The 22,013-nt window shown below is 38.4% G+C and overlaps 1 protein-coding gene and 1 pseudogene across 1 annotated transcript in view; one reads left to right on the top strand and one right to left on the bottom strand.

The window, feature by feature from the left end:
• Ttc27 (tetratricopeptide repeat domain 27) overlaps positions 1-22,013 on the top strand; it is a 194,878-nt gene that overhangs the window by 101,801 nt on the left and 71,064 nt on the right.
• Positions 71-15,689, bottom strand: LOC124963494 (receptor of activated protein C kinase 1-like; annotated as a pseudogene).

Genomic DNA, 22,013 nt, shown 5'->3' with positions numbered 1-22,013 from the left:
GCAGCCCTTGGCCCCTCCATCGCGCCAAAACTACTTTGGCAACTACATCCTGTCCAGCCACGAAAACAGGCTACGGACACCAGACTTTGGGTGGGCGCCCAAACCTGCACCCTGCAACCAAGCCAATCACTAGGAACAGAATGCTGGAGGCCGGTGGGGAGCCAGGGAAATCAGCCCCTTGCCCTTGGCTATGTCCCGCCCACCGGCTTTGTGACCTCACTGCCCTTGGCGACATTCCCTGCCCCTCCCCCTCTGCTATGCCCTGCCCACACCCAAGCAGCGCAGGTTCGAGCTGGTCCCACTGGAGCCTTCTTGCCGCCCACCCCTCGGATTTCAGCCAGGCCTTCATGGTGCTTATTAAGTGCTCCTTATTCTGTGCCATCAAAATATCATTCAGTTGATATAAGTAAAATTCTGAAGCTTAGTAAACCTTTTTGTAAAAGCTTTAATGCCGTATATTTATAGTTGTTCCACATGCCCTTTTGTTTTAATGACTCAATCCTTTCTGTCCCCTCCCCTTTCCTTCCCTTTTTATTTTCCCTTCCCTTCTTTTCCCTTCCATCTCTGTCCTTTTCTTGCAGTGTTGGGCGTTAAACTCCAAGGCCTATTGCATGCTAGGCAAGCTCTCTTCCACTGAGCTTCATCCCCAGCCCTGTTGAAACTTTCTGTGGAAGTAATCTGAATTACTTCTATAGAAAAACTCTCCTGTTAGACTATTTGAAAAGTAACTTTAGAAGAGTTTCTAACATGGGCACAGAATAGTTATGACAAGTTATTTTTTTAAAGTACAACATATCTAATGTTTTTAAAAGGAAGGAGCTTTGGGCTGGGGACATAGCTCAGTTGGTAGAGTACCTGCCTTGCAAGCACAAGGCCCTGGGTTCAATTCCCAGCACTGCCCCCCCCAAAAAAAGAAGGAGTTTAAAATGAGTTGTTTTTCACGTCAGTTTTTCTAGACTACTGTTTAAGAGACTTCAAGATCTTTTTTCAGATGTTCTTATCACTTCTCATAGAACTTAGAAATGTCTAAGTAACTTGGTGGTTATGAATATATAGCAAAGTTTAAGGTATAACACTTAAATAGTTTTAGCTCTTGAAGGTGAATTATGTTGTTCAGATAAGTAGTTCATTGCTTTGTGTAAATAAAAGACATCCAAATAAATTTTTTATTCCTAGTTACGCTGTAATTGTTGATGAGCCAGATCTAATATTTGAAGGAAAACATTCACTAGTAGTCATTGGTTTTCTAAATATCTCTAAATACATGACAAGTTCAAAAGCATTATGCCACCATGTATGATGACACCAATTATTATTTATACTTCTATGGTCAGAGATCGATCAGTGTAAACTAAAACACTTATCCTGTTCTGAATGGTATGAAACTTTAGGAACTTTTTAAGGAATGTAATTACATTCGTGAGGTAATGGATATGTTAATTAGTTTGAGTGGTGGATATTTCACAATCTATATACGTGTATCAGAATCAAATTATTAGCTGGGCATAATATCACACACCTGTTATCCCAGCCACTGAGAAGACTGAGGCAGTAGGTTCACAAGTTCAAGGCCAACCTCAACAAACTTAGTGAGGCCCTGAGGAACTTAGTGAGACCCTGTCTCAAAATAAAAAATAAAAAAAGGGCTGAGAATGTGGCCTAGTGATTAAGTGTCCCTGGGTTCAATCCATGCTAAGAAAAAAAAAAATATATATATATATGTACATAAGTTATATATATAAACTAACCTTGTCCAATGCATGTACCTTCCATATAGAGATAAAATATAACTGGGTATAATAATTCAGTACCCGTTACATTCTAAAGATGTTATTTTTACAGCTTACAGAAGTGTTTTCACATACATTATCTCGTTCATTCTTACAACAATCCTGTGGGCTAGGGATGCACAAGAGGAGAGAGTTAATATTGTGAAAACAAAAGAAGAAAAAGAATAAGATGTCCAACAGCTACTTTTCTACTCTCTACAAATGTGATGGGCTGACAGATCTGGCTCCATTAGAATGTTCTAGGCCAGACTATGAGGGCAATCACTAAACAGACTCTACTTTGCTCTGAGACTCCATGTTATGTAGGAAATAAGCTTTTCCCATGGGAACACCCTGCCTCTGTACCCATCATCAATTAGTGTGACATGTTTAACGATACAGAATGATAATTCCTATGTAAAGAAATCTCTTTTGATTCCTATTGCTCCTAAACAGTGTACCATGTGAACAGTGATTGTGTGGATATTAGTAACCATTCTTTAGTTTATACCCAGGTAAGGGTCATTTTGATCCTCTTCCCCCTCTGCTAATGATCTCATGATGTTAGTTTGTAATTTCAAATCATAGCAACAGACACTTATGATTGATGTGATTTTTGGTATAAGAACCCCTACAACCCTATGGTCAGGGCTAGTCTCCCAATAACCATTTTTGGGGGCATTGTGTGAGATAGTCAGCTGGCCGGCTTAATAAAGACTCTCAAATTTGTACTTCTCAGTGGTGATCGGTCTGTTCTTAAGTTGCGCCCCATAATAGTTGGAGGCCCCAGAGAGATCCTCGCTGCCTGGTGGGTAACCTCCGCTCACCACTGACCTGGAAACTCCTTCGGAGGGGAGAGGCCACGGGGTTGCTCCTAGGGGAAGGCCTCTGAGAGACGTTCCTCAGCCCCAGGCTGCACAGTCTGTGGAGCCCCACCCCAGGACTGAACTAAGTTCTCTGAAAGAGTCACCTGTTTCTGTACCCCTGGGGGACTGGTAAGTCTGTTTGTGGTGGATCCATACCTGGGGACTCTGAGGAAAACTGGACGCAGCAAGACGTTGCCCAGGCTCAGGTCAGGAATCAGGAGTGGCCACTTGTCCGTGTCTTTGGTGTCTTGCCTGTTCTGTGTTTGTTCATCTTTTTCTGTTTTTTGTTGCCTTAAGTGTGGATGTGGGTCAGTCTCCCTCATGTTCGTCATATACACCCTTCAATGCATGTTAACTAACTTCCAGGAATTCCAGAAGAGAACCAGTGACTACGGAACCCTCTGTGATATCTTTTCTCTCTCTAAATTCTGTGAGAGAGAATGACCAACTTTCGAGGTCAGATGGCCTCCTCAGGGGACCACCAAATTGTCTTTGGGCAGCCTGAACAATCTGATCAAATGTTTTATAGTCAAATTTGGAAAAAATTGGTCAAAAAGTTTTTTAACCATGTTCCCTAAAGCTTACATTAAAATGTAAACTGCTGCCAATAGAAACTTCCAACTATTGGAATTGGTCCACCAAAATGCCAGGCTAACATTTTGATGGCTGCTATCCAAGAGACCAGAAAAACTGGTTTAGAACAAGACCCCAACCTGAGGGGGCTCTCCAAGGAGACCAATGGAAGCAGCTCCCTTGCTGTCTCTTTGGGAAATTCCTTCAGGGAGGGATAGGGCATAACCTTTGTCTATATTCTCTTAATTCCTTTTCATCTCTGATGAGAAGGACCACATCAGGATGGAGGCCAAAAAGATTTTTAAAATTCTATCTTTTTGAGTTCATGATTTTGATCTGGTGCGCCTAGGTTAATTTTTGATCAGACCTATTTTATCCAACTATGAGGTTTTCTTAATGCTGTTTCATTCAGAGGCCAATTTACAGGGGTTAGCTCTCAATCTAATGGGTTTTAAAAAATAAGCTATAAGACCTTTGTCCATCTATTTATTTTATGTATATGTACACTAGTGTATTGTCATGTCTACATATATTTCGTACCAAAATTGACATGTGAGCTCATAAATTAAAATTTTAAAAATGGATCTAAATGCCTTTGATTCACATGATTTAAAAGCTTTTAAATTGGGTAAACATATGGCTTTCAAGTTACTAATACAGCTTTGTTTCTAGGTGGTCAAAAATAATAAAATGTTAATTTTATAAAATGTCTAATATCCATTGTTTCTAGGTTTTTCTTCAACAGGAAAGAAATGACTGATATGGCCCAATACACTTCTCTGATATCTTGGTTTTTAAAATATAACTAAATTAGATTTAACATATATGGAATTGATCATGGATGTGTTTGTTAGAGACATCTGATTGGTTTAGAAAGTTAAAATGCTGTTAAATATAACATCAAGTACTCTTAACTCCTTAAATTCTACAGGGTAACATACTTAAAACATTTTTGGTGCTTTCAAAAATTGGTAAAAAAAAAAAAAAAAAGAGGATTTAAATTTACTTTATGTTATCACTGAACACATGGTTACTAAAAGTTTTAACAGGTTTTATTCTATATAAAGTGTCCAAAAGTTTCAACTTATATTTAAATAGAATTCTGTAAGTAACAAAGTATTTCATCGGATTAAAATGGAGTAATTTATCTAAATTCAGAAATTTATAAGGGTTGATTCAGAATGTAAATTTTAAAAAGGGGATCAACAAATTTAATATTATAAGGTTTTAGATATAAAATATATTTAGGAAAAAATATTTCTGGGTAAAAATGTCTTTATGTGATAAAGCTGTAGTATAGCTAAGTAAACAAGAGGGTCTAATTAAGAGATTAAAAAAGTGTAAATTAAGGATAAATTTTAAGAGGTTTATATGTATGTGTAAGTAACACAACACTTAAAACTATTCAAGGTTTTTTCTTAAGGTCGAATATTAATGTACTGATATAAACCAAAGTTCAGTCTATATGCTAAAATAACCAATAATTCTTAAAACATTAATTTACTCTTAACATTGTATCTGTTACATTTTATTCTCTAGAGCAACCAGTCTTAAAAATTAGGGGTTTGTATAATTTTGGTTAAACAGCAACTGTTATTTTAGAGTATTGTTCTACATTACAAAGTCTAAATTTTCTTTAAAAGTTAAACATGGTTAATTAAAAAACATCAATGCAATTATGATTCTATTACTCTTCTTTATATATTAAATGTGTTCATATCTTCTAGGTATACAAATCTTTAAAAGGTTTAAAAGAACATTTTATCAAGCTGGTGTTCTCCAACCTAAAGTTGTAATGGTAATCTTTTTTTTTTTTTTTTTTTTTTTTTTTTTTATTTTATTTTATTTTTTTTACGTTTACATAGGGTAATGATGTTTATTATATTTTTTCCCCTCCCCCCCACCCCTCCCACCCCTCCCACCCCTCCCACCCCTCTTTTCCCTCTACACAGTCCTTCTTTCCTTCATTCTTACTGCTCTCCTTAGCCTAACTCTAAACCTAACCCTAAACCTAATGCTAGCCCCTCCCACCCCCCATTATATGTCCTCATCCGCTTATCAGCGAGATCATTCGTCCTTTAGTTTTTTGAGATTGGCTTATCTCACTTAGCATGATATTCTCCAATTTCGACCATTTGCCTACAAATGCCATAATTTTATCATTCTTCATTGCGGAGTAATATTCCATTGTATAAATATGCCACAGTTTCTTTATCCATTCATCAACCGAAGGACATCTAGGTTGGTTCCACAATCTGGCTATGGTGAATTGAGCAGCAATGAACATTGATGTGGCTGTATCTCTGTAGTATGCTGCTTTTAAGTCCTTTGGGTATAGGCCAAGGAGTGGGATAGCTGGGTCAAATGGTGTTTCCATTCCAAGCTTTCTGAGGAATCTCCACACTGCTTTCCAGAGTGGTTGCACTAATTTGCAACCCCACCAGCAATGTATGAGTGTTCCTTTTTCACCACATCCTCGCCAACACCTATTGTTGCTTGTATTCTTGATAATCGCCATTCTAATTGGGGTGAGATGAAATCTTAGGGTAGTTTTGATTTGCATTTCCCTTATTACTAGGGATGTTGAACATTTTTTCATATATCTGGTGATTACTTGTACATCTTCTTCTGTGAAGTGTCTGTTCATTTCCTTAGCCCATTTGTTGATTGGATTATTTGTATTCTTCGTGTAGAGTTTTTTGAGTTCTTTATAGATTCTGGAAATTAGCGCTCTATCTGAGGTATGGTTGGCAAAGATATTCTCCCACTCTGTAGGCTCTCTCTTCACATTTCTGATAGTTTCCTTTGCTGAGAGAAAGCTTTTTAGTTTGAATCTATCCCAGTTGTTTATTCTTGCTTTTATTTCTTGTGCTATGGGAGTCCTGTTAAGGAAATCTGATCCTGAGCCAACAAGTTGAAGATTTGGACCTACTTTTTCTTCTATAAGATGCAGGGTCTCTGGTCTGATTCCGAGGTCCTTGATCCATTTTGAGTTGAGTTTTGTGTAGGGTGAGAGATAGGGGTTTAGTTTCATTCTATTGCATATAGTTTTCCAGTTTTCCCAGCACCATTTGTTGAAGAGGCTATCTTTTCTCCATTGCATATTGTTGGAACCTTTGTCTAGTATGAGAAAATTGTATTTATTTGGGTTTGTGTCCATGTCCTCTATTCTGTACCATTGATCTACCTGTCTATTTTGGTACCAATACCATGCCGTTTTTGTTACTATTGCTTTGTAGTAGAGTTGAAGATCTGGTATTGCAATACCCCCTGCTTCGCTCTTGCTACTGAGGATTGCTTTAGCTATTCTAGGTTTTTTATTCTTCCAGATGAATTTCATAATTGCTTGCTCTATTTCTGCGAGGTACATCATTGGGATTTTAATTGGAATTGCATTGAATCTGTATAGAATTTTAGGTAGTATAGCCATTTTGATGATATTAATTCTGCCTATCCAGGAACATGGGAGATCTTTCCATCTTCTAAGGTTTTCTTGAATTTCTTTCTTTAGTGTTCTGTAGTTCTCATTGTAGAGGTCTTTCACCTCTTTTGTGAGATTGATTCCCAAGTATTTTATTTTTTTCGATGCTATTGTGAATGGAGTAGTTTTCCTAATTTCTCTTTCTGAAGATTCATCACTTATGTATAAAAATGCGTTGGATTTATGAGCATTGATCTTGTAACCTGCTACTTTACTGAATTCACTTATGAGTTCTAAAAGTTTTCTGGTGGAATTTCCAGGTTCCTCTAAATATATAATCATGTCATCAGCGAACAGGGATAGTTTGAGTTCTTCTTTTCCTATTCGTATCCCTTTAATTTCTTTGGTTTGTCTAATTGCTCTGGCTAGAGTCTCAAGGACGATGTTGAATAGAAGCGGTGAAAGAGGGCATCCCTGCCTTGTTCCAGTTTTTAGGGGGAACGCTTTCAGTTTTTCACCATTTAGAATGATATTAGCCATGGGCTTAGCGTAGATGGCCTTTATAATGTTTAGGAATGTTCCCATTACCCCAATTTTTTCTAGTGTTTTGAGCATGAAGGGATGCTGTATTTTATCAAATGCTTTTTCTGCATCTATTGAAATAATCATGTGATTCTTAACTTTAAGTCTGTTGATATGGTGAATGACATTTATTGATTTCCGAATGTTGAACCAACCTTGCATCCCTGGGATAAAACCCACTTGATCGTGGTGCACTATCTTTTTAATATATATTTGTATGCGATTTGCTAAAATTTTGTTGAGAATTTTTGCATCGATGTTCATTAAGGATATTGGTCTGAAATTTTCTTTCCTTGATGTGTCTCTGTCTGGTTTAGGTATCAGGGTGATATTGGCTTCATAGAACGAGTTTGGTAGGGTTCCCTCCTCTTCTATCTCATGGAATAGTTTGAGGAGTATTGGAATGAGCTCTTCTTTAAAGGTTTTATAGAACTCGGCTGAGAACCCATCTGGTCCTGGACTTTTCTTTGTTGGTAGGCTTTTGATGACCTCTTCTATTTCATTGCTTGAAATTGGTTTATTTAAGTTGTGTATGTCCTCCTCGTTCAGTTTAGGTAGTTCATATGTCTCTAGAAATTTGTTGATGTCTTCAAGGTTTTCTGTTTTGTTGGAGTATAGATTTTCGAAATAGCTTCTAATTATGTTTTGTATTTCACTCGTGTCTGTTGTGATGTTTCCTTGTTCATTCCGAATTTTAGTAATTTGAGTTTTCTCCCTCTTTCTCTTTGTTAGTGTGGCTAAGGGTTTATCAATTTTATTTATTTTTTCAAAGAACCAACTATTTATTTTATTAATTTTTCCGATTGTTTCTTTTGTTTCGATTTCGTTGATTTCGGCTCTGATTTTAACTATTTCCTGTCTTCTACTACTTTTGGTATTGGTCTGCTCTTCTTTTTCTAGTGCTTTGAGCTGTAGTGTTAACTCGTTTATTTGTTGATTTCTACTTCTTTTTTTGAATGCACCCCATGAAATAAATCTTCCTCTAAGTACTGCTTTCATAGTGTCCCAGAGATTTTGATATGATGTGTCTTTGTTCTCGTTTACTTCTAAGAATTTTTTTATTTCCCTCCTGATGTCTTCTGTTATCCATTCATCATATAATAGTGTATTATTTAGTCTCCAGGTATTGGAGAAGTTTCTGTTTTTTATTCTGTCATTTATTTCTAATTTCAAACCATTATGATCTGATAGAGTACAAGGTAGTATCTCTATCTTCTTGTATTTACTAACAGTAGCTTTGTGGCATAAAATATGGTCTATTTTAGAGAAGGATCCATGTGCTGCTGAGAAGAAAGTGTATTCATTCTTTGTTGGATGGTATATTCTATATATGTCCGTTAAGTCTAAATTGCTGATTGTGTTGTTGAGATCTATAGTTTCTTTATTCAATTTTGTTTGGACGATCTATCCAGTGATGAGAGAGGTGTGTTAAAATCGCCTAGTATTATTGTGTTGTGGTCTATTTGATTTCTGGAATTGAGAAGGATTTGTTTGACGTACGTGGATGAGCCAATGTTCGGGGCATAGATATTTATGATTGTTATGTCTTGCTGATTTATGCTTCCCTTAAGCAGCATGTAATGTCCTTCTTTATCCCTTCTGACTAGTTTTGGTTTGAAGTCCACATTATCTGAGATGAGGATGGATACTCCAGCTTTTTTGCTGTGTCCGTGTGCATGGTATGTTTTTCCCCATCCTTTCACCTTTAGTCTATGGGTGTCTTTTTCTATGAGATGTGTCTCTTGCAGGCAGCATATTGTTGGATTTTTCTTTTTAATCCAATCTGCCAGTCTGTGTCTTTTGATTGATGAATTCAGGCCATTAACATTCAGGGTTATTATTGTGATATGATTTGTATTCCCAGTCAATTGACTCATATTTGTTTTTGACATGATTTGGTTTCTCCTTTATTTGGCTATTCCTTTAGGCTAGCGCCTCCTGTTGCTGATTTGCATCGTTGTTTTTCATCTCTTCCTCATGGAATATTTTGCTGAGAATGTTCTGTAATGCTGGCTTTCTTTTTGTAAATTCCTTTAGCTTTTGTTTATCATGGAAGGATCTTATTTCATCGTCAAATTTGAAGGTAAGTTTTGCTGGGTATAAGATTCTTGGTTGGCATCCATTTTCTTTCAGGGCTTGGTATATGTTGTTCCAGGCCCTTCTAGCTTTTAGGGTCTGGATTGAAAAATCTGCTGATATTCTTATTGGTTTCCCTCTGAATGTAATTTGATTCTTTTCTCTCGCGGCCTTTAAAATTCTGTCTTTATTTTGTATGTTAGGTATTTTCATAATAATGTGCCTTGGTGTGGGTCTGTTGTAATTTTGTATGTTTGGAGTTCTATAAGCCTCTTGTACTTGGTTTTCCATTTCGTTCTTCAGATTTGGGAAATTTTCTGTTATTATTTCATTGAATAGATTGTTCATTCCTTTGGTTTGTTTCTCTAAGCCTTCCTCAATCCCAATAATTCTCAAATTTGGCCTTTTCATGATATCCCATAGTTCTTGGAGATTCTGTTCATGATTTCTTACCATCTTCTCTGTTTGTTCCACTTTGTTTTCAAGGTTAAATATTTTGTCTTCAATGTCTGAGGTTCTGTCTTCCAGGTGTTCTATCCTATTGGTTATGCTTTCTATGGAGTTTTTAACTTGGTTTATTGTTTCCTTCATTTCAAGGATTTCAGTTTGGTTTTTTTTCAGTATCTCTAACTCTTTATTGAAATGATCTCTTGCTTCCCGTATTTGGTCTTTTAACTGTTGATTGGTGCGATCATTTAATGCCTGCATTTGCTCTTTCATCTCCTCCTTCAATGCCTGCATTTGCTCTTTCATCTCCTCATTAGCTTCCCTGATCGTTTTAATTACGTACATTCTGAACTCCCTTTCTGACATTTCTTCTGCTGTGCTGTCATTGGGTTTTATTGATGTAGTATCTAGGTTTGTTTGGGACATTTTCTTCCCTTGTTTTCTCATAATGGTCAGTTGTCAGTGGGACCCTGAGATGTTGCAGTTTTCCACTATTGGCTTATAGTGTCCCAGTAGATTTCCAGTGTATCACCTCCCAGCCTTCAGTAGCCTGATGTCTTGGAGGAATCTGATAAAGCAGCTCATTCGAAGAATACTGCCCCTAGCCTCCTACTGGTTCCACGTTTTGGAACTGGCTCTGTGCGGAAATGCTCTCACTGTGGGCCTGCACCGTGTAGCTGGCCGTGTGGGAAGAGCCCACTGCCGGAGTGTGGAAGACTACCTTGGGAAGACTCAAGCTGCCCTGCCCGGCTCTGCTAAGCCACCTCTATCTGGGCCTGCCACCCGGGCTGAGCTTTACCCAGTGGGCAGACTCACCCGTGGCTCCACTTCAGTCCAAGTCTCTCAATGCCTCCCCTTCTTAACTCCTGGGTTGTGGAGCGACCGGAGGTGCAGTCTCCCTCTAGGCCGCCATCTTGGATCGCCCCGTGAAGAGAGCCCGCAGCCGGAGTGGGCAGAGCCGCCTGAAGAGGTCTCCGGCTGCCCTGCCCTTATCCCTGAGGCTGACTGCAGATCGAGGCTCTCCGCTGGTTCTTTGCAGGAGTACACTGCACTGCAGGGGCTCCGGGACTCGGAGCGTGCTCTGTTCAGACAGGCTCTCACTAGGGGGCCAGTTCCGTTCCGAGAACCTGGAGAAGCTGGCTGTGTGGGCGGGGCCCACCGCCGGAGTGCGCAGGACTGCCTGTGGATGACTCTAGCTGCCCTGCCCGGCTCCGATAAGCCACCTCTATCTGGGCCTGCCACCCGGGCCGAGCTTTACCCAGTGGGCAGACTCACCCGTGGCTCCACTTCAGTCCGAGTCTCTCAATGCCTCCCCTTCTTAACTCCTGGGTTGTGGAGCGACCGGAGGTGCAGTCTCCCTCTAGGCCGCCATCTTGGATCGCCCCCTGGTAATCTTAAACTTATCAGAATAAGAAATTTTATTGGATTTGTATACAATAATAATAAAAAAAAAAAAGAAATTTTATTGGGGATTTATTTATATCATTTAGTGTTCTGTAACTGGACTGGAACCTTATGTTACTTCTACACTGGGATAAAAATATAAATATATTTCTAAAAGATAATTAGAGTCTGATCTATTTAAAGGTTAATATCATGAAACAGGAAAACATTTTGCCACTTTACTACACAAAAGGAAAGTTAAAAACTCTCAACTTTCTTTTATTCATGTTTTAGATGTAATATCATATCATGTCAACTAACATTGATATAGACTTAAAAATAATATATGTTAACTTTATTAAATGATATTTAATAAAGATAAAGATCAGTTTCAGAACTAGACCACTTTACCTAAGATTTATGAAGAGCCCTGCCTTACCTGAGATGACTTTGCCTCCCACCTTACTACATGTTACAGTGACTCCAAAAGTAAGCCAGACTTCAGCTCACTTACATTCGAAAGATTGGTTTTTTTGTTGTAAAATTACTGTGATCTCAAACGGGATATAATATATAGCTCACCCAAAATTTAAGACAGCTATTACACAACTAAATATGTTTTTACTGTTATTAATTCCATTTTGTATTTTTCTTGTAAACTCTATAACTGTTGCCTAATTAGTGTTTTGCAGAGGTACTATTTCAAGAATGATCTAAATTAATTTGAGATAATAAGCCATCACATATAGGACAGATAATATAGACCCCTATTAAACAAGAGTAGGTAAATAACTGTAGATTCACAGACATTAAAGTTAAAGCCCAGTACTCTTACTGTATGACTGGTGAAACTGACTTGCTGTATGTTTAAGATCAAGACTTAAAGATTGAGATTAGAATAAAGGGGCCAAGAGAATCAATATTTGGCTCTTGCCCTCAGAGTCAGCCTAAACCCAGGGAACAGGAGAACTTCTCTAAGGAGTTTTACAACTCTTGGCCACACAACCTTCCAATCAGGGAGATTGATGAAAACACTAGAGGATAAAAAAAGTCAATCAGTGCACCTGCTGCAGAGGAGGGGAGGGTCCTTGGAAAAGGGAGACATCCCTAATGCTTTCAAAGGAAGCCACCTCATTAAGGAGACCCTACCTATCGAATGGCACTAGAGGAGCTTAACACTGCTCTCAAGTTCCCCATGAGTGACCCCTGTGCGAACTCAGCTGACTCTTAACAGCAGATAGGACCAAGGTCAATTTGACCAGCTTGGTCTTAAATACCTAGCAAAACAGTTAAAACTAAAACACAGTCATTCCTGGACATTTAAAAAACTAAATAATAGCTATTTTAATGTAATTTGAGATGTACACTTGTGTTAGCCCCCCCCAAAATAAGTAAAAACCGAAGGTGACAAAAAAGATTCTTAGACAAAAATGCCTGATAATTATCAGAAGAAAGTGCCAGAGTTATAAGTTTTTAATCAGTTTAAGGCCTACAGATCTTTCTAACCACTGATAAAGGTAGACTTAATCAATGTTTGCTAGTACAATTCTCTAGCCCTAAGTAACAAAAATAAAGGGATCTCTACTAAACAAAGAGATCATGCCAATAAAAAGATATTTTACAAAAATTAGATATTAGGTAATTTGACTAAATGTTGTGTTTACATTCCTGATAACTCCAACAGTGCTAAAGATGTACAATTAAGGCCTTATCCTCTCCAACCTTGTTAGACTTTGTTAGGCCTTTTTATGTGATCAACGTCTCAGCTCTTCCACCTCCTAGTAAGAGATTATTGATTTCTATCATCTTCATGATATTCATTGACATGTTCCAGATGCTATTTATTTTGTACAGTCTCCCTATCTTTGAGAACCAGCCTCTGTAGTGAAAATCAGAGTCCACGTTTGCTCTCTGCTTCAGGGGAGAAGGGAATGTGACTACTGCACCCACGGTGTGAGTTCTAGGTATACACACACATACACGTGCTTCTTTTTTATTCCTAAAGCCATTGCCAGGAGACCAAGTCTGACTAAGGGTGTGTTCTTAAATTCTTAGCCTGCCTTTTTCCATCTACTTGGAGCAAATCTCTAGCGTTTATGCCAAAGTCTGTCATATCTATAGTCCTCAAAGACACTCCTTATATTTGGTTCTATCTCTGAGTCTGGAGCTCATTTTTTCTTCTGCATTTTTTTGCCAGGAGGGCTTCCTGTGATTGTTAGTTTGCCAGTTCCCCTCCCTACATACGTCCCCGACACAAAGATGAGGGCCACTCATATCCCACGAGTGGGATTTTAAGTCATCATGTTAATTTATAAAAATCAAGGCAAAAATCACAGCCACAAGGCCTTGTCCCTGGCAGAGTACTTTCTGGAATTTATTTTTTTCTTTTCATTTTGTGTGTGTGTGTGTTGCTAGGGATCAAATTCAGGACCTCACACATGCCAGGCAGGTACTTCCATTGAGCCACTCATCAGCCCTGAAATCTTAATAGTTCTTAGGGTACTGTTTCTCTCCTTCAAATCTCAGATTTCTCATATAACAGTTTACTGAAAAACAGACCATGACAAATGCGAGTCCCAGTGTGGCATGTTTTCCAGTGTATTAATCCCTTTACTTGTATGTATCTCAAGTTCTTAGTTACCTCTTGACACTGGACCATTTGATCAAAAGGTGCATCATCAATCCCATTATCATGTACAACCATATTGCATCAGTTAAAAGATATGGGGGGAAAAAAAGGGTGCATCATCAGGGTGAGAAACCCCTTGGATACTTAGGATCTCCTTTCAGGCCACCTGTTTTGCTTTTCAGTGGTTTTAGTCCTAAGAAAAGTTGCTTCCTAGGCGTAGTCATTTGATTAGTATAGCTTGTGACATTCAGATTCTGCTGCTAGATGATTCTGTTCACTAGGATAAATATTCATGCATTATACTAATATACAATAGTGGGATTTGTTGTTACATATCATACATGTACACAATAAAACAATATAATTTTATTAATTTTGTTCCCCAGTCATATAGTGATATTTAAGCATTCATTTTAGCCAGAGCATGTCCCGTAAAGAAATTGATCTCTATCCCAAATGGGAAGAACCTTTTATATTTTTCTTTAAAATCTGAAGACCTTTAGAAAACACTATAAGCCCTCTGTGGTTTTAGTACAAATGTCAGTTGAATTAACTCAACACGCATGTAGTCTTTGTGCTGAGGCAGTAGTATTTAAAAGATAAGTAACAGAGTTTACATCCAAGCTGGTTGTGGTCTGATAGTACTGGTACATGTGAATAGAATATTTGAGTATGATGTGACAAATGCTAAGATAGACAAATATACAGAATTCAAATTCTTTTTGGCCCTTATGTTTTTTTCTCTCTTAACTATCCTTCTCTAAAGCCATAGTCTACTCAGTTTGTATCTTTTTGTTTCTTTGTTCATATTTGTTGTTGCTCTTTGTGGTGTTGAGGATTGAACCCAGGGGTGCTATTACTACCATTGAGCTATATCCCTGACCCTTTTTATGTTTGTTTGTTTGCTTCTTTTTTTCTCCTTACATTTTTTTTTTTTTTTTTTTTTTAATTTCTGAAGCTCTCATAAAATTTCTAGCGTAGCGAATGCCAATGGTCACCTGCCATACTCGCACCAGGTTGTCCGTGTAGCCAGCAAACAGAGTCTGGCCATCAGCAGACCAGGCCAGAGAGGTGCATTGGGGTGGTTCGGCCTTGCTGCTGGTACTGATAACTTCTTGTTTTGGTTCGTCTACAATGATCTTGCCCTCCAAGTCCCAGCTCTTGATGCTGGGGCCTGTGGCAGCACAGAGCCAGTAGTGGTTGGGACTGAAGCACAGGACATTGATGATGTCCCCACCATCTAGTGTATAAAGGTGCTTGCCTTCATTGAGATCCCATAGCATGGCCTGGCCATCCTTGCCTCCAGAAGCACAGAGGAATCCGTCTGGAGAGACAGTCACGGTGTTCAGTTAACCAGTGTGGCCAATGTGGTTGGTCTTTAGCTTGCAGTTAGCCAAATTCCATCCCTTGACCAGCTTATCCCAGCCGCAGGAAACAATAATAGGGTTGCTGCTGTTGGGCGAGAAGTAGACACAAGACACCCACTCTGTGACTCTCATCCTGGACAGTGTATTTGCATACACCCAGAGTATTCCACAACTTTATGGTTTTTCTCGGGATCCAGAGACAATCTGCCAGTTGTCAGAAGAAGAGGCCACACTCAGCACATCCTTAGTATGGCCTACAAATTGTCTTGTGGTTGGCCCCATTGTCAGATCCCAGAGGCACAGGGTTCCTTCCCAGGAGCCTGAAAGGACAAACTGGCCATCTGAGGAGATGACCACATCACTGACAAAGTGGGAGTGACTCTGCAGAGCACGCCGTGGGATGCCATAGTTGGTCTCATCTCTGGTCAGCTTCCACAAAATGATGGTCTTATCTTAAGAGGCGGGCAATATCATGTCTGGGAACTGCGGAGTGGTAGCCATCTGGGTTACCCAGCCGTTGTGACCCTTGAGGGTACCATGAAGGGTCATCTGCTCAGTCATGGCAGTAGCGGGTGCAGGTGTCGCTGCAGCGACGAGGATGGCACCAGATAGCTCAGAGAGGTGAGCACCACGGCCACCACGCTGCAGCCCTGCAGAGGAAAAAAGCTCCTCCTTACATTTTGAAGCAAGGTCTCACAAAGTTGCTGAGTCTGGCCTCAAACTTGCAATCCTCCTGCCTCAGCCTCCTGAGTGGCTAGGATTACAGGCATGCAGCACTGCACCCAGCCAGTTTGTATCTTGTACAGACTCCTTTCTGCGTTTCCTAGGCCTCATCTTGTGGTTCTTCACACTCATAAAAACCTGACGTTTGGTTGATATCAGGCTTAAGTGGGAAAATTTAGCTCTATTCATCTAGTTATTTTTCTCTCTGACCTCACTGTATTGGTTCCCGTTGGCTCAGTTAAATAGTCACTGATGTGACTATTTGCAGGAAAATTTAATGTTCCTCAAAACTGTTTTAAGTTTTTTTTTCTTCCTAGTAGTGAAATCTTAAGCATCTTTCCAGTCTTTTCCAGTGGAGGGAAGGATGAACATTCATTTTTCCAGAAGGAAGATATGCATTCATTCAGGGCTTACCGTATGCCTGCCAGAGACTAGGTACATTTCACATCGAATTGTTTCAAACTGAGGTAAAGTACACATGAAGATCAGCCCCTCAACTGTTTTTCTGACTAAAAGCATCTACTTTCTCATGGATCTTCTTCTTGTAGTTGGATGTCTGATGGATCCTGCAACAGAATTTTCTAGGAATATATTAGAACTCTTTTGGTTTTTAAAGAATCAGCACCCTCTAGCTTAGGGAAAAGGGGGAATTCATTTGTTCATGCAACTGAAAATTCTAGTAGACCCGGCTTGAGAGATATATCCAGGGGCTAAGGTGATGTCATCTTGACTTTGTTCAGACATGACGACCTCAGGAAACCCAAGTTTAGTAATTCCACTGGGAAACTACACTAGTTTCATATCTCTAACAGAAATGGTTTACAAAAAGCTGAAGGACCTGAGTGATGGGCTTTCCCTCTGACAGGCTTCACCTGAACCCACATGAAATGGGTCTCTTCAGGGAAGAGGAATCCTGTTATCATAAGATCAGGGAAGAACTGGGCGTTCTGGTGCACGCCTGTAATCCCAGCTACTCTGAGGCTGAGGCAGGAGGAGCACAAATTCAAGATCAGCCTTAGCAATTTATTGAGGTTCTAAGCAACTTAATGAGGTCTAGTCTCAAAATAAAAAGTGCTGCAGTTGCAAACTGACAGCTTACATGTGTGTTCATTGCCACAAATTGTATTAAGGATAATTAGTTTGTGGAATTGAAAAATAAAATAGATTATTGGAACAACCTAATGTTTCATATATATATATATATACACACACACACACACACACACACACACACACACACATGTATGTGAGTGTGAGGGTGAGGGAATGACCTTTGGGGTTTGCATCTGACAAAATTCTTGCAAGCACTGCATGTTCATTGCAACTCTTTTGCCCCACCTAAATATCCTTTGCATTTGTGGGAATGTATTTTAATCTATATTAAATAGACATTTAGGTGAAAAATTTCTAGTGTCCTATAAAATGTACATCTGTTTTCCCATGGGGAGGTAGCAACCCATAGCTAGTAAGTACCAAAACTTTTGCATTCTGTGATGATTTCTAGCCACTCACATTTTAATTTTGCAGAAGCAATGTTACACAGGCTGTGCACAGTGGCCTTGTGCATTATTTATATTCACTGGGCACAACTTTTGTAGTTCTTTATTTGGTAATAAATCATATCAATTTAGTGAATAAGAGGAGGAGAAAGAAAAGCTAGAACATTTTAGAGAGAAGATGACTGAGGAATGCATTGTGACTAGTTGAAGAAAGGAGATATATTGCCTTTAAGCACCACCCTTGGGAAGGATCATTCTTATAGCAGAAGGAAGAGGTATAAGATCTCAACAGGAAAGAATTAACTCATCTAACACAAAAATGTGGAATAGGAATTTGAGGAAAGAGTTTATTTCAGAGCAAGCAGGCTGACTGCTGTAGTATGTCCCCACCTTCTCTAAGAAGCTGCCCTTCCAGATCATTCTTCCAGTGTACAAAATGCCCAGAACTGATAGTGTTTCATAAGGAAGTTACATAACCCCCATTGTGTGCCTCATTCTTAAAAGAGTTGCAATAGGTGGGAGGAGGTAATTCCAAGGTGTATCTTTGACACCCTAGCATTTCCAAAGATTTCCCTGATTATAATTTAACCTTCCACTTTTATATTGCCTTCTTTGCAAAGATTGAAAAACACTAGATCTTGGAGTCTGGTGAATCTTTAGTCTATAATGCAGCAGAGTTAGAAGTAGAATAAATATTTATAGCAAGTGTTTTTGGTTAAACAGATGCTTTGAGAATATGATTTGACATTCTGAGCCTCAGAGCCTATCTTTAAAAAATTTTTTAAAATTGTAGATGGACACAATACCTTTATTTTATTTAATTATTTCTTATGTGGTGCTGAGAATCAAACCCAGTACCTCATGTGTGCTAGAAAAGTGCACTAACATTGAGCCACAACCCCAGCCCTCAGATCCCATTTTGAGTATAAGATACCTGTGGAGTGTGGTATTCCCTTATAATCCTTTTTATTTCTGTAAGTTTGGTAACAGAATCTGTCCTTTCTTTTCTGATTTTAGCAATTTGAATCTTTAGGAACACTTTTTGATTTATTGATTTTCTTCATTATTTTCCTATCCTTTTATTTATGCTGTAGTCTGTATTATTTCCTTCTTTTTGCTCTTCTTGCTTCAGTTACTTATGATAGAAGCTTAGATTACAGATTAGAGATCTTCCTTTTAACATAGGCATCTGTAGCTATAAATTTCTCTCTAAGCCTGACTTTTGCCATATCTCATACATTCTGGCATATTATGTTTCTGTTTTTATTTATCTCATTGTGTTTTTAGTTTTATTGTTCTTTTTTCTTTGACTCATTATTTATTTAGGAGTATGCTGTTTAATTTTCACATATTTGTGATTCCTCAAATTTCCTGTTGTTACTGGCTTCTAATTTAGTCCCATTGTGACTGAAGAACATACAGTATATGACTTCAGTCCTTTCAAATTTATTGAGACTTGTATTATGACCTAACGTACAGCACATCCTCGGGAATGTTTATATGCATTTGAAAAGAGTGCATATTCAGTTGTTTTTGGATGGAACTGGGTCTAGTTGGTTTACAGCATTATTCAGGTCTTTTAGTTCTGTCTTCTGTATAGAGATGTTCTATCCCTTATTGAAAGCTAACTGTGGAATCTCCAGATATTACTAAATTGTCTATTTTTTCCTTCAGTCCTGTCAATTTCACTTATTATTTGGAGCTATCTCAGGTACATGTAAATCTTCTGTTTTCTTGATGGAGCGAACATTTATAAAAACATGTTTTCTGTCAACAATTTTTGTCTTAAGGCCTATTTAGTCCAACATTGGTATAGCTACTCCAACTCTCTTTGGTTACTTTTTACATAATGTTATCTTCTTTCCTCACATTTTTTCTTTTCTTTTTTTAACTTGCAACCTATTTATGTGTTTGAGTCAAAAGTATATCTATCTCTTACAGATAGCATTTAGTTGGATTCTGTTTTTTTTTTTTTTTTTTTTTTTTTTTTTTATCTTGTTGTTTTTTCTTTATCCTTTTTGCCAGTCTCTGACTTTGGAGTATTTAGTCCTTTTATAATTAATCACTGATAATATAAGATTTATTCATGGTTAAATGGACACTTTCAGATGTGGCATTTCAATTCAGTTGTCTCTTATTTACCACCTCAGACAGCTATAAAATTAATCAGTTCTCTCTGATTGTTTTTGTCAAAGGCTTTTTACTGGGCAAGCTCAGAGTTAGGTCAAATAAAGACACCTTGTAAGTGGGCTCTTCCAGGGAATCACCAAACTGACTTTTAATGGGCATATACATGGGCATGTAATGCTAATTTTCTGGAAACGAAACGAGGCTTTATAGGAGCTTCAAATCCATTCTAGTTTTTCACCTTGATTTTAGGGTATTGATTTTCAAACCGACCATAGAGCTAGAGGAGAGGGGATAGAAATGGTACAAATGGAAATTCTACAAAGTTTACCATTCTTACCAAGAGTTGGCCCTTCCTTTTGAATAACTGCTCCCTGTTTATTGTATGTCTTTGATAAATTTTCAGAGTTCCAGAAAAGTTGGTTTGGTTGGTTTTCTGGTTGCTTTTATGGTGGAGCATGTTCTTAACACCATTTTTGCTGGTGTCCACCTGTGGAATAGTATTTTGCCTGGAATCAAGTTCTTGCTTTTCCACTTAGTGTCTTTTGGTTTGGGGCTGACCAGTTGACCAAGAAATCTAAGTGCTTCTTTCTTTATCTCAAATGGGTACATTAATATATCTACTTCTTGGAATTATTGTAGGTATTGACATAATGCATTTAACAATGATCTGGATAAAAGTTAACCTATAAATCAGCTGGGCACAGTGGCATATGCCTGTAATCCCAGCAGCTTGGGAAGATGAGACAGGAGGATCACAAGTTCAAAGCCAGCCGCAGCAAAAAGTGAGGCCATAAGCTACTTATGAGACCCTGTCTCTAAATAAAATACAAAATAGAACTGGGGATGTGGCTCAGTGGTTGATTACCCCTGAGTTCAATACCTGGTACCAAAAAAACAAAACAAAACAAAAACAAACAAAAACAAACAACATCAACAGCAATAACAAAAGTAACATATAAATCAAATGGAAGGATACACATGGAGTTTAAAAGGTAAAACTGAAAAATAAAGATTGTATCACTCAGATTTGCTTTATTTAAGGAAGTACAATCACTTCAAATATTTTTGGGAATACAGGGTTTACCGAAGGCATTAAATCTTATGCAAATATAGGAAGAACTGGGAAAATGAAGGTGTATAAGGAGTCAGAGGATCAGGGAAAGATCATTCACCAGTTCACTTGAAGTGTTGGGATAAGTGGATAAGTCAGAATTTACTGGGAAATGTGATAAGCCAAGCACTTCCAGCTATTGAAGTCAGCCCATGAAAAGGAAGCTTTGTGGTGAGGTCTGTGGAAAGCTTGGCATCTTAGTATGAGGCAGCACCCTGATCCCACAGCAAAACTATGGAACCGTAGGTGCCCTTCAAAAGATGAATGGATAAATAAAATGTGATACACATACACATACACACACATAATGGAATATTACTCAGCCTTAAAGAAGAATGAAATTGTGGCATTTGCAGGTAAATGGATGGAGCTGGAGAATATCATGTTGACTGAAATAAGCCAATCCCAAAAAACCAAAGGCTGAATGTTTTCTCTGTGTAGATGCTAATTCACAATAAGGTGGTGGGGAGCTAGGGAATAGGTACTTTGGATTAGACAGAGGGGAGCGAAGGGAGGGAGGGGATATGGGGGGAAGAAGGACAGTAGGATGAGTCAGACATTAAGTGCATATGATTACATGACCAGTGTAAGTCTACATCATGTACAACCAGAAGAATGAGAAGTTATACTCCATTTATGTATGATGTGTCAAAATGCAGTCTACTGTCATGTATAACTAAATAGAACAAATGGTGGCCTGGAGTTGCTCTTGATCAGCAGAACCAGCAGGTGGTAAGGCATAGAAGACACAAAAAGCAAGGACAATCTGGGGACTGCGGACCCCTTGGCATCTTGTTTGACATCTGATTTAACCATGACAACTTTGCCATGTAAAGGCTGTTGCTTTACTTCTGCCCAAGTTCCCTTCTGGCCAACACTAATGTGAAGTTTTAGAGGGAAAAGGGATTTTAGATCCCCAAGTTCCCTTCTGGCCAACACTAACGTGAATTTAGAGAGAAAAGGGATTTTTCAAAACATAGTTTTCACATTAAGCTAGTTGACTTGGCATAATCCAGCCTGTGCAAGGTTTAGCTGTTTAACTCCAAAGTTTGCTTATTTACAAAGTGGCAAACTATTAGCAGGCAGAGTGGTTTTGCAGATTGTGTTACATAGTTAATGTTTCTCAAAAGGGATTTCTACACTGAGCTATCCTTACAGCAATTAAGATTTAACTTTTTTTTTTTTTTTTAAACAAACCCCTGGTTTTACTTAATAGATGGGTTCCTTAGGGGTACTGTGTCAAATGAATTTTTATAAATTGAACATTTTCCTAATAAATAACCATGGTGTCAAGCATATGATCTTTTCCATTTGGTTTTTGGCTGACATTGACACAATTGATTTTCTTGGTTTCTTGAATTTTATTACCATGGTGTCTTCAAAGTCATTGGCAAATGAGGTCTGTCTAATGGGATAGTGAGATAATCAAAGCCCTTG

This window comes from Sciurus carolinensis, chromosome 13, assembly GCF_902686445.1.
Source record: "Sciurus carolinensis chromosome 13, mSciCar1.2, whole genome shotgun sequence".
NCBI classification, from domain to species: domain Eukaryota; kingdom Metazoa; phylum Chordata; class Mammalia; order Rodentia; family Sciuridae; genus Sciurus; species Sciurus carolinensis.
Note: the sequence above shows the minus strand (reverse complement) of the source record. Positions and strands in the feature narration are given on the sequence as shown.